An 11415-nucleotide genomic window follows, 5' to 3' on the forward strand; every position below is an offset into this window, starting at 1 on the left:
ATCCAGAAGACCAAAAATCACATTATACAGAGATATTTGTACCAGAATTTTTATCGCAGCCCAATTCATAATTGCAAAGTCATGAAGAAGCCCAAGTGCCCATCAAACCATGAATGGATTAATAAATTGTGGTATATGTACACCATGGAATATTATGCAGCCTTAAAAAATATGGAGACTTTACCTCTTTCATGTTTACATGGATGGAGCTGGAACATATTCTTCTTAGCAAAGTATCTCAAGAATGGAAGAAAAAGTAGCCAAGGTACTCAGCCCTACTATGAAACCAATTTATAGCTTTCATATGAAAGCAACAAAAATATAGCCGGGTGTTGTGGTGGGCGCCTGTAGTCCCAGCTGCTCGGGAGCCTGAGGCAAGAGAATCGCGTAAGCCCAAGAGTTACAGGTTGCTGTGAGCCGTGTGACGCCATGGCACTCTACCCAAGGGCGGTACAGTGAGACTCTGTCTCTACAAAAAAAAAAAAAGCACTTTCACTGAGATACTGGAACGTTGCAGGGTGTGGCTAATGCTGGGGTTCATAACGCAGGTTCAAATCGCCTGTATGCTGTCTGAATGGCCTACCTTTCATTCCTTTTGAAGATTAAAATGAAATTGTAGCCACAAAAAGTCTCACATGATGAAGCCCACAGTCTTGCAGAGAGATGGTAAGGCCCCTGTCTGTGGACTACTACAGACTCTAATCTCTGGCTCTGACAGTACTGGAGTAGTTCCACTTGGCTAGACTTTTGGATACTGGGCGTGGGAGTAATATAGGCAAGAAAGGGATAGTGAAGCAGGTTTAGGCCTGGCCACTGCCTCCACTGCCTGGAGGCAAAACTGTTCATAGTGTAGAGATGGCCTCCTGATCCGAGAACCAAGAACACCAACCATTAGGTCACATACGCGTGATCCACAGGGTGTGTGTGGCCATGACTGTGTGCCTCTGTGGCTCTTCCCCTTTACTCTAGGGGCAAGACATACTGGCACATGCTGTCAATCTGCTCTCCTTGCAGGTGATCTGGGACCTAGACAGAAGATGGCTCTTGCTAGTATATAAAAATAGTCAAAATTTTCAAATTTACTGTGGTCTGTGGCCAGCTCCCTGTAGCTTAGTGACTCATAACCATTTTTTATGTCTGACAAAAGCTATGGACCTCTCCTTAGAAACATGCGTCATACACACACAAAAAATGTTATAATATATATATATACTTTCTGAAGCTCAACCTTATACTGCAAGTTAAGAATCTTTTCTAGAAGAATAAAGGAATCCATAAATGCAAAAATAAAATAAAATAAAATAAAATCACACGTGTTGGAAATTAAAAAAAAAAGAAGAAGAATATTTTCTAGACAGCCTGAACAAAAGCAAGACCCTGTCTCTACTAAAAATAGAAAAACTGGCTGGGCATTGTGATAGGCGCCTGTAGTCCCAGCCAGCCAGGAGGCTGAGGCAAGAGGCTGGGCTGGGTTTGAACCCACCACCCTCGGCATATGGGGCTGGCTCCCTACTCACTGAGCCACTTTGTGGCCCTCAGTAGAGTGCCGCGCCCAGCGCTGGAAGCACGTTTTCAACTGTCAGAAAATGTGCATAGAGCCAAAGTTGGGGGAAACCTGCACAATACCTGGTTCATAGCATCTACATGCTGTTTTGGACCAGAAAGTGATCACTATTTTGATAATATTTCCTAAGGCTACCTAATCTCATATAAAGTTCCTGCCTTGGCTACCTTAGGTCGCCCCTTATAATCACTTTTATAAAAACTCAAGAGAAATCCATTTCTCAGTGATTTGAGCTTAAATTCTTAGAGCACTGTCTTTTCCCAATGGGTTAACTATGCGGGCTTCAAATTTTTATGGCGTTTTACTCTAAAAGTAATTGGTTTTTTTTTTTTTTGAGACAATTTTATGTCGCCCTCACTAGAGTGCTGTGGCATCACAGCTCACAATAACCTCAAACTCTTGGGCTTAAGCAATTCTCTTGCCTCAGCCTCCTAAGTAGCTGAGACTACAGGCATCTGCCATGATGCCCGGTTATTTTTTTTTGCTGTTGAGGTTGTCATTGTTGTTTAGCAGGCCTCGGGCCGGGTTCAAACCCTCCATCCTCGGTGTATGTGGCTGGCACCATAACCATTGTGCTATGGCCACTGCCCTAAAAGTAATTCTTGAAAATTATATGTTACCACTACATTTTTAATTAGACAGACATCTAAAGATTTTCATCATTAAGTACAGTTGAAAAGGTTGTCATTTTCAGTATATTTTAAATACTGGCATTTCAGATATCATAAACTATAACTCTTTTAAATATATCCAGTGGAATCTAAATACCACAAAAATTTAATACCCACCATCCTTTTATTTTTATTTATTTTTTTTGTAGAGACAGTTTCACTTTATGGCCCTCAGTAGAGTGCTGTGGCCTCACACAGCTCACAGCAACCTCCAACTCCTGGGCTTAAGCGATTCTCTTGCCTCAGCCTCCAGAGTAGCTGGGACTACAGGCGCCCGCCACAACGCCCGGCTATTTTTTGGTTGCAGTTTGGCCGGGGCCGGGTTTGAACCCGCCACCCTCGGTATATGGGGCCGGCGCCTTACCGACTGAGCCACAGGCGCCGCCTATTTTTATTTTTTTGAGACAGAGTCTTACTATGTCACCCTCGGTAGAGTGCTGTAGTATCACAGCTCACAGCAACCTCAAACTCTTGGGCTTAAGTGATTCTCTTGCCTCAGCCTCCCGAGTAGCTGGGACTTCAGGCTCCTGCCACAATACCTGGCTATTTTGTTGTAGTTGTTGGGCCAGGTTTGTACCTGCCAGCCCTGGTGTACGTGGCCAGCACCCTAACCACTGCGCTATGGGTGCCAAGCCCCCACCATCCTTTATTTTAAAAAATACTATGTAGGCGAGGCACAGTGGCTATAATCTGTAATCCTAGCACTCTAGGAGGCCGAGGCAGGTAGATCACCTGGGCTCAGGACTTAGAGACTAGCCTGAGCAAGAATGAGACTCCAGCTCTACTAAACATAGAAAAATTAGGCAGGCATTATAATAGGCACCTGTAGTCCTAGCTACTGGGGAGACTGAAGCAAAAGGATTAATTGAGCCCAAGACCTTGAGGTTGCTGTGAGGTATGATGCCATTGCACTATACCGAGAGCAACAGAGTGAGACTTGCTCAATAAACAAACAAATAAATAAAATAAAAAAAATACTATATAGATTATTCTTTAATTGCAAGAAAGTTTAATTATTCCTTTTTCTCTGTGAACTCTAATATACTTACCTGACAGAATTTATACTAATGTAATATATTTTATATTGTATCCTGAAAAAGATAATTGATCACCCTATTACCTGCTCTGTGCCCAGATATGCATATACATTTAAATGTATTAGACAATATTTATTATTATTATTATTTTTTTCTTTTGAGACAGAGTCTCACTATGTTGCCCTCCATAGAATACTGTGGTGTCACAGCTCACAGCAACCTCAAACTCTTGGGCTTAAGCAATTCTCTTGCCTTAGCCTCCCGAGTAGCTGGGACTACAGGTGCCCACCACAACACCCTAATATTTTTTGGTTGTAGTTGTCGTCGTTTGGCAGGCCTAGGCTGGATTCGAACCCTCCAGCTTGGGTGTATGTGGCTAGTGCCCTGGCTGCTGAGCCACAGATGCTGAGCCTAGACAACATTTATTATGACCATATGTCTATGAGCATTAACACATTTTCCTTTGGCTAAAGTTATCAATATAATAATTAGTACACAATTGATCAAAATGACAAACATGGGGTAGGCATGGTAGCTCATGTCTATAATCCTAGCACTCTGGGAGACCGAGGCAGGTGGAATGCTTGAGCTCATGAGTTCAAGACCAGCCTTAGCAAGAGTGAATAAAAAAATAGCCAAGCATTGTGGTGGGTGCCTGTAGTCCCAGCTACTCAGGAGGCTGAGGCAAAAGAATCACCTTGAGCCCAAGAGGTATGACCTTGCAGTGAGATATGATGCCATGGCACTCTATCAAGGGTGACAAAGCAAAACTCTGTCTCAAAAAAAAAAAAAAGAAAGAAAAAGAAAATGCTCAGAGCCTGTAGCTCAAGCGGCTAAGGCGCCAGCCACATACACCAGAGCTGGTGGGTTCGAATCCAGCCCAGGCCTGCCAAACAGCAATGAAAACTGCAACCAAAAAATGGCCAGGTGTTGTGGTGGGCACCTATAGTCTCAGTTATTTGGGAGGCTGAGGCAAGAGAATCACTTAAGCCCAGGAGTTAGAGGTTGCTGTGAGCTGTGATGCCCCGGCACTCTACCCAGGGCAATAGCTTTAGACTCTTTCTCAAAAAAACAAACAAACAAAACACACACAAACAAAACAAAATGATGAATATGTTATAATTTTATAATTAATCTATCAAGAAAAGCTAATTATATAAACGTGTGTTTGTGTGTATGTTTATGAAGTGGATAGGGCTTTTTTTCATCACAGCTCACAGCAACCTCCAACTTTTGGGCTCAAGCGATTTTCCTGCCTCTGCCTCCCAAGTAGCTGGGACTACAGGTGCCTGCCACAATGCCCAGCTATTTTTTGTTGCAGCCAACATTGTTGTTTGGAGGGCCTAGGCTGGATTCGAACCTGCCAGCTCAGGTGTATGTGGCTGGCGCCTGTAGCCGCTTGAGCCACAGGCACCGTGCCTGATAGGGCTTTTTATTCATATTAGTTTATAAATCCATAGAAGAATATTACTTATTGCCAGAAATAGACTTCATTATTGATTCTATTCCTATTTTTCACTTTTATGGGTACAAGCCCTGAGTAATCTTATTCACATAAGTAGATGATAATGGAAGGAGTTTTGTTAGAGCAGTTTTACTAATTAAAAAAGAATGCTTTATGGGCAGCGCCTATGGCTCAGTGGATAGGGCACCAGCCCCACATACCGAGGGTAGCGGGTTCAAACCCAGCCTGGCCAAACAGCAACAAAAAGCAGCCGGGCGTTGTAGTGGGTGCCTGTAGTCCTAGCTACTCGGGAGGCTGAGGCAAGAGAATCGCCTAAGCCCAGGAGTTGCAAGAGGCTGTAAGCTGTGATATCACAGCACTCTACAGAGGGCGATAAAGTGAGACTCCGTCTCTAAAAAAAAAAAGAATTCTCTTTTTTTTTTTTTTTTGTAGAGACAGAGTTTCACTTTATGGCCCTTGGTAGAGTGCCGTGGCCTCACACAGCTCACAGCAACCTCCAACTCCTGGGCTTAAGCGATTCCCGAGTAGCTGGGACTACAGACGCCCACCACAACACCCAGCTATTTTTTGGTTGTAGTTTGGCCGGGGCCGGGTTTGAACCCACCACCCTTGGTATATGGGGCCGGCGCCCTACCGACTGAGCCACAGGCGCCATCCAAAGAAAAAAAAGAATTCTTTATCAGTTAAATGCCAACAAACCAAGAAACAAAGCCTACACAATGATCTATCATCCAAAATTATGTTTAATGATCTATCAGCTAAAAATGTCATTAAGTGATTCAATTGAGTAGAAAACAAAGGATCCTAGCACTTTGGGAGGCCAAGATGTGAGGATTGCTTCAGCTCAGTAATTTAAGAATAGTTTGAGGAACGGCAAGACCCTTCAGACCCTGTCGCTACCAAAAAAAAAAAAAAAAAAGGACGGCGCCTGTGGCTCAGTGAGTAGGGCACCGGCCCCATATACTGAGGGTGGCAGGTTCAAACCCAGCCCCGGCCAAACTGCAACAACAACAACAACAACAAAAATAGCTGGGTGTTGTGGCGGGCACCTGTATTCCCAGCTACTCGGGAGGCTGAGGCAAGAGAATCACCTAAGCCCAAGAGCTGGAGGTTGCTGTGAGCTGTGATGTTACAGCACTCTACCGAGGGCAACAAAGTCAGACCCTGTCTCAAAAAAAAAAAACAAATTAGTTAGGCATGGTGGTGCATGCCTGGAGTCCCAGCTACTTGGGAGGCTGAGACAGAAGGATGTAGCTTGAACCCAGGAGTCTGAGGTTGCAGTGAGCTATCATGACAGCACTGCACTCTAGCCTGGGCAACTGAGGGAGACCCTGCCACAAATTAATTAATTAATTAATTAATTAATTAACAAAAAAGGACTAGACAAGATTTAACTTGCAGAAGATTTATTAACTATCAAAGTTGGGCTGGGTGCAGTGGCTCACGCCTACAATCCTAGCACTCCGGGAGGCTGAGGTGGGTAGATTGCCTGAGCTCAAGGGTTCGAGACCAGCCGAGCAAGAGCAAGACCCCCATCTCTAAAAATAGCTGGCATTGTGGTGGGTGCCTATAGTCCCAGCTACTTGGGAGGCTGAGGCAAGAGAATCACTTGAGCCCAAGAGTTTGGGGTTGCTATGAGCTATGATGCCAATGGCACTCTGCCGAGGGTGACAAAATGGGACTTTCTCCCCCCACAAAAACAACAGCAAAAAAGGGTTTATTGTATTATCCTAGAGAGAAGGTCATGAAAATTGTTAAGAGAAAAGGTTATATTTCTCTGAATAGTAAAACACGTGTATGTGTATATGTTCATAGAAAAAGGTTTAGAAGGCTAGAAACCAAATGATTATTAATTACCACTGGGAGTATGAAGTTATTTATTCTTTGGCTGTGACAAGGGGCATGAATTTAGACTCAAGTCCCAGCTCCAGCACTGATTGGATGTGTGACTTGGATGAATTGCATGCTAATTTACTCATCTGTAAAACAGGAAGAGAAACAGTAACTGTTTCATTTGAGCTGTGTGAGAAATATATACCACAACAGTGCCTGTCACAATAAATTGTAGCTATTATCATCATATTGTTACCTCCCTTCAGTGTCTTTTCCCCCTGTACCCTGTGCATTCTTCCATCCAAGCCTCCTTCATTGGGACTGTGAAAAGATTTGATTAAGTATCAAGAGAAGAAAATAGAGAACTAAAAACAAAATACAAAAAGCCTAAAAGTGAGATAATTCCCACAGTATTTGTTTCTTGTCCCCGTAAAGCTAGCTTGCTTTTAAGGCCATCTGAGGTATCCAAACTTTAGCCCTAAAGGACTGGACAATTTTAGAGACATTTGGCCTAGATTTCTTTCTTTTTGGCCTGTCTTCACATAGAAGGCACTCTTAAGATTCACAGCCTAGGAGCTTCCTTCTCAACATCACTACACCTTCAGTATTGCTCTTCCCTATATGTAGTGTCATTTTCCTCTTTTCTTCTGTCAAATCAATAGCTTCTTGTCCTACAAACACTCTTTTTTTTTATTTTTATTTTTTTTTCCAGTTTTTATGGCTGGGGCTGGGTTTGAACCTGCCACCTCCGGCATATGGGGCCGGCACCCTACTCTTTGAGCCACAGGTGCCGCCCCCCCTTTTTTTTAATGTTTTTTTTTTCACTTTTTTATTTTTATTTATTTATTTTATTTATTTATTTGAGACAGTCTCACCCCATGCCCTGGGTAGAGTACTGTGGCATCATAGCTCACAGCAACCTCAAACTCTTGGGCTTCAGTGACCCTCCTGCCTCTGCCTCCCAAATAGCTGGGACTACAGGTGCCCACCACAGTGACTGGCTACTTTTTCTATTTTTAGGAGAGACAGGGTCTCACTCTTGCTCAGGGTGGTCTCAAACTCCTAAGTTCAGGTGATCCACACACCTTGGCCTCCCAGAGTGGTAGGATTATAGCATGAGCCACCATTCCTGGTGGCTTTCTTTTCTTTCTTTTACTTACAGAAACCCTCTCCCTGACTGGCAGGCTAACAAGACTTGGAGTTGTTATATTTGCTGTCTAAGTCACAAATATCAGTTTATCCAATCCCAACTTTGCCTCTTTCATAGAACTACTGCTTTGTAATGTTCTCTGGGTTAAGAAATCTGGAGCCTTTAGGCAGAGATCAGATTTTTTTCTATGTGTTTTATAATATTTGACATTCAACAAATCTTATTAATGAGATATGAAACAAACCAATAATTCCCCTGGTTTATTTTGCCTTTAGGACACTCATCTATGAAATCAGAAATCTCATTCTTCTTAGAATAGAATGGTCACATGCTTCCATTAGTAAAGAGCTCTCAAATTTATGAATTGCAATACTTTTGACTAAAACAAATCAGAGGGGGTGGCGCCTGTGGCTCAGTGAGAAGGGCGCCAGCCCCATATACTGAGGGTGGAGGGTTCGAACCTGGCCCCCGTCAAACTGCAATAAAAAAATAGCCAGGCATTGTGGTGGACACCTGTAGTCCCAGCTACTCAGGAGGCTGAGGCAAGAGAATTGCCTAAACCCAAGAGCTGGAGGTTGCTGTGAGCTGCGATGCCACAGCACTCTACTAAGGGTGACAAAGTGAGACTCTGTCTCTAAAAATAAAAATAAAAAAAATCAGAACGAGACCTCTTTTCATTGATTTCACATGATTACCAAAGTCCCTTCTCTACTTCCTACTGAAATCTTTCATATTCATTCACCTTTCCTTTGTTTCCTTTCCTTCCTCCCTCTCTTCTCTCTCTCTCTCTCTCTCTCTCTCTCTCTCATTCTTGAGCACCTGTGTGTTCAGGCATTTAGTAATAAAGCTTGAGCAAAACAGCCCACCTTCTCATTATCATGGAGCTTACAGACCTAATTAAGAGTTGGAGACATTCATCAATCACCAAATCTGTAATTTCAAACTGCACTGAATAGCATGAAGAAACACACAGGACCTTGTTGACAAATCTTGTATGTGAAAGTTTAATTCAGGAAGGTAGCCTTTGAGCTGGGGTAGGAAGGATGAGAAGGAATTAGCTAGGTAGGCCTCTCTCTCATATATCTCCCCAGTAGGCAGAGACCAGGATTTGATAGCTCCTGGGTCTGCCTCATAAATATTTGTGGAAAGGAGAAAGGCACAACATAAATAATATAAAATCAATGTGTCCTGCTTTGTTTTGATACCAAATAATTAATAAATTTAGCTGATACTAATTAAAAGAAATCCAAAGTAGGTGACTGAAAGAGGGAAGTGTTGCACGAGATGAGGTTGAAGAAATAGCATCCAAATCACACTTAGATGTTTAGGAGTATGTTGGGATTTTTTTTTTTTTTAAGAGCTGGGAGTTTCACTGTGTTCCCCAGGCTGGGCTGGAACTCCTGGGCTCAAGTTACTCTCCTGCCTCAGCCTCTCAAGCAGCTGGGACTTCAGGTGGGAGCCAGCATGCCTGGCAGGGATTTTAGTCTTTATCCTAACAGCAGTGGAAGCCACTGAAAAGTGATCCACAGGAAATACAGCTAATTTTTACAGTTAACATTTTAAAAATACCTATTATGTGCTAGATTCTTTGCTGGACTCTTTAACCCTTGAAATAAGCCTATCATGGTACTATTATTATTCCAATTTTACAGACTGAGGACACACTAAGATTGAAGAGCTGAAGTTGTTTGCTCAACACTGTTAATAAGTGGCAAGAGACGTGACCCCCAAACCCCTACCCCTAACCACTGTATTATAAGGATGTACTGTAAGCAAGAAAAAGAGGTAGGTAAGCAAGTATGTATAGCCGATTCTAATCTTCTTGGCAGGAATAGCCCCACTGTAGAGTTGGTAGCACAGGGGTATCAGGGTTTAATGAGCTAACCACTGAATTTAACTAATCCCCATGTTCTGACTCCCTATTAATAAAATAACCTTTTAATTATATTCTGGCTTCCCATATAGATTTTTCTGCTGAGAGATAATGCACTGACCAGCCTACACACGCATTTTGTTACAGTTGACAATTTTATTAATCATGGTGGGTTAATAAATTGGCATTCTGTTTTTTCTTAAAAAAAAAAAGATGAAATAACAGTACAACAAAATGATGAATTAGTCTCATACTTTTCCATGAAAGGTTACTTTGAAAAGCAAAATCCAACAAAGTAGAAAATAACGTTATCTGTTGTCTTTTTTGTGATTTAACCATTTCTTGCTGTCTGCTTTGAGTGACCACGGATATGGTCACGAGGTCTGGAGACGAGCCCTTTCTTTAGGTCTTTGTGGAAGCCCCTAGTGCAGCGCAGCCCAAGCGCTTCCTTTGTTTCCCAGTGAGCCTTTGGCACCTTCCCTCCTGCACAGCAGGGAGAGGCTTGTTCTTCGCAATTTACCTAGTTCTCTGGGCAAAAGGCAGCTGGAGGCTCTCGCAAGGGTCTTGCTCATCTCCCCAGCGGAAAGTGCGCCCCAGGCTAGGAGCAGGCCGTCCCCTACCAACGTCATCAAGCCCTGAGTTCTTGTCACTCTCTACTCCGATCACGACAGCAGCCCCTGCGTGAGCTGAAGTGACGCCCGCCCTCTCCATGGGCTCCTTTCAAATGGGACTCCACGAAATCGGTTCCTGACTCACTGCTCCTTCTTACTTCAAATTTGTTTTGCTCTTTTCCCCCCTTCTTTCTCTATAACTCCATTATTGGGCAAAACTGGGGGCAAACGCAGGTGGACATTGTAAAGTGAAAGCTGCATCAAACAGACCATTTGCTTAAGCATGTCCAAGGGTTTGAATGGGGCCTCCTCCGTCCCAAGAAAAAGATTTGTTCAATATTGTCCCGATCAGAACATTGAAATGACACTCACGGTATCACCTCCCTCCCCCCTCGCCCCCCCGCCAATCACTGTAAGGCCAGAGAAAGGACAGCCTTGGGAGCGGCCTCCTCTTTCTGACGGAGAAAAGGCTGGAGCGCGGCCTTCAGATCAGGGCCAACGAGAGGTGAGGTCTCTGTCGCTCAGCTCTAGGGATGGGAGGAGGATGGCAATTGTTTAAATCCATGACAGCACCCTAACTAATCTGCTTTCCGGCCATTTTCTCCAAAGACATTAACCAAGAAATTATTAGCAACTAGGCCTGAGCCCATCGTAAATTCTAATTGCCAGCAGCGAGTAGGGTGGGGACGAATAAGGCAGGGCGAAGAATCACACGCTGAACAGCCAAGATGGCCTCTTTCGCATGGCTAAGAGCCCCTGTGTCCCTGTCACCAGGCATCTAAAGGTAGGTCAGCTAGAAAGACCCCCAGCCAGGGCCAAAGCATAAAACCTCCGCGATTCCAGCCGCTACCGCTGGGGGACGCGCCCCCCGGGACAGATTTCGCGGCCAACGGTCGGAAGGGAGGTGCCATGTCACAGGACAGGGGAGCCTGTCCATGAAGTACTAGTCGCTTTTCCTTCCACATAGAACAGGGAAAGTACAACAACTCACTCCGCTCACGTTTCCACTTATTCCTTGTTATAACTGCTTCAGATAGCCAAATAGTGTCTGGAGAAGCGAGTTACCTACGTTGCCTCCCCCTCCTCCCGCAGTGGTTCGGCCCGGACTCTGCTGGGCGCACTGCCCTTTCTCGCCGACCCCCGCGCGAGTGGTGCATTGGCGCGCGGCGCCGAGGGGCGGGGTCCGGGCCGGGCGCGCGCAGCGCTTCTGT

The sequence above is a fragment of the Nycticebus coucang genome, chromosome 4, assembly GCF_027406575.1.
Source record: "Nycticebus coucang isolate mNycCou1 chromosome 4, mNycCou1.pri, whole genome shotgun sequence".
Classification (NCBI taxonomy): Eukaryota; Metazoa; Chordata; class Mammalia; order Primates; family Lorisidae; genus Nycticebus; species Nycticebus coucang.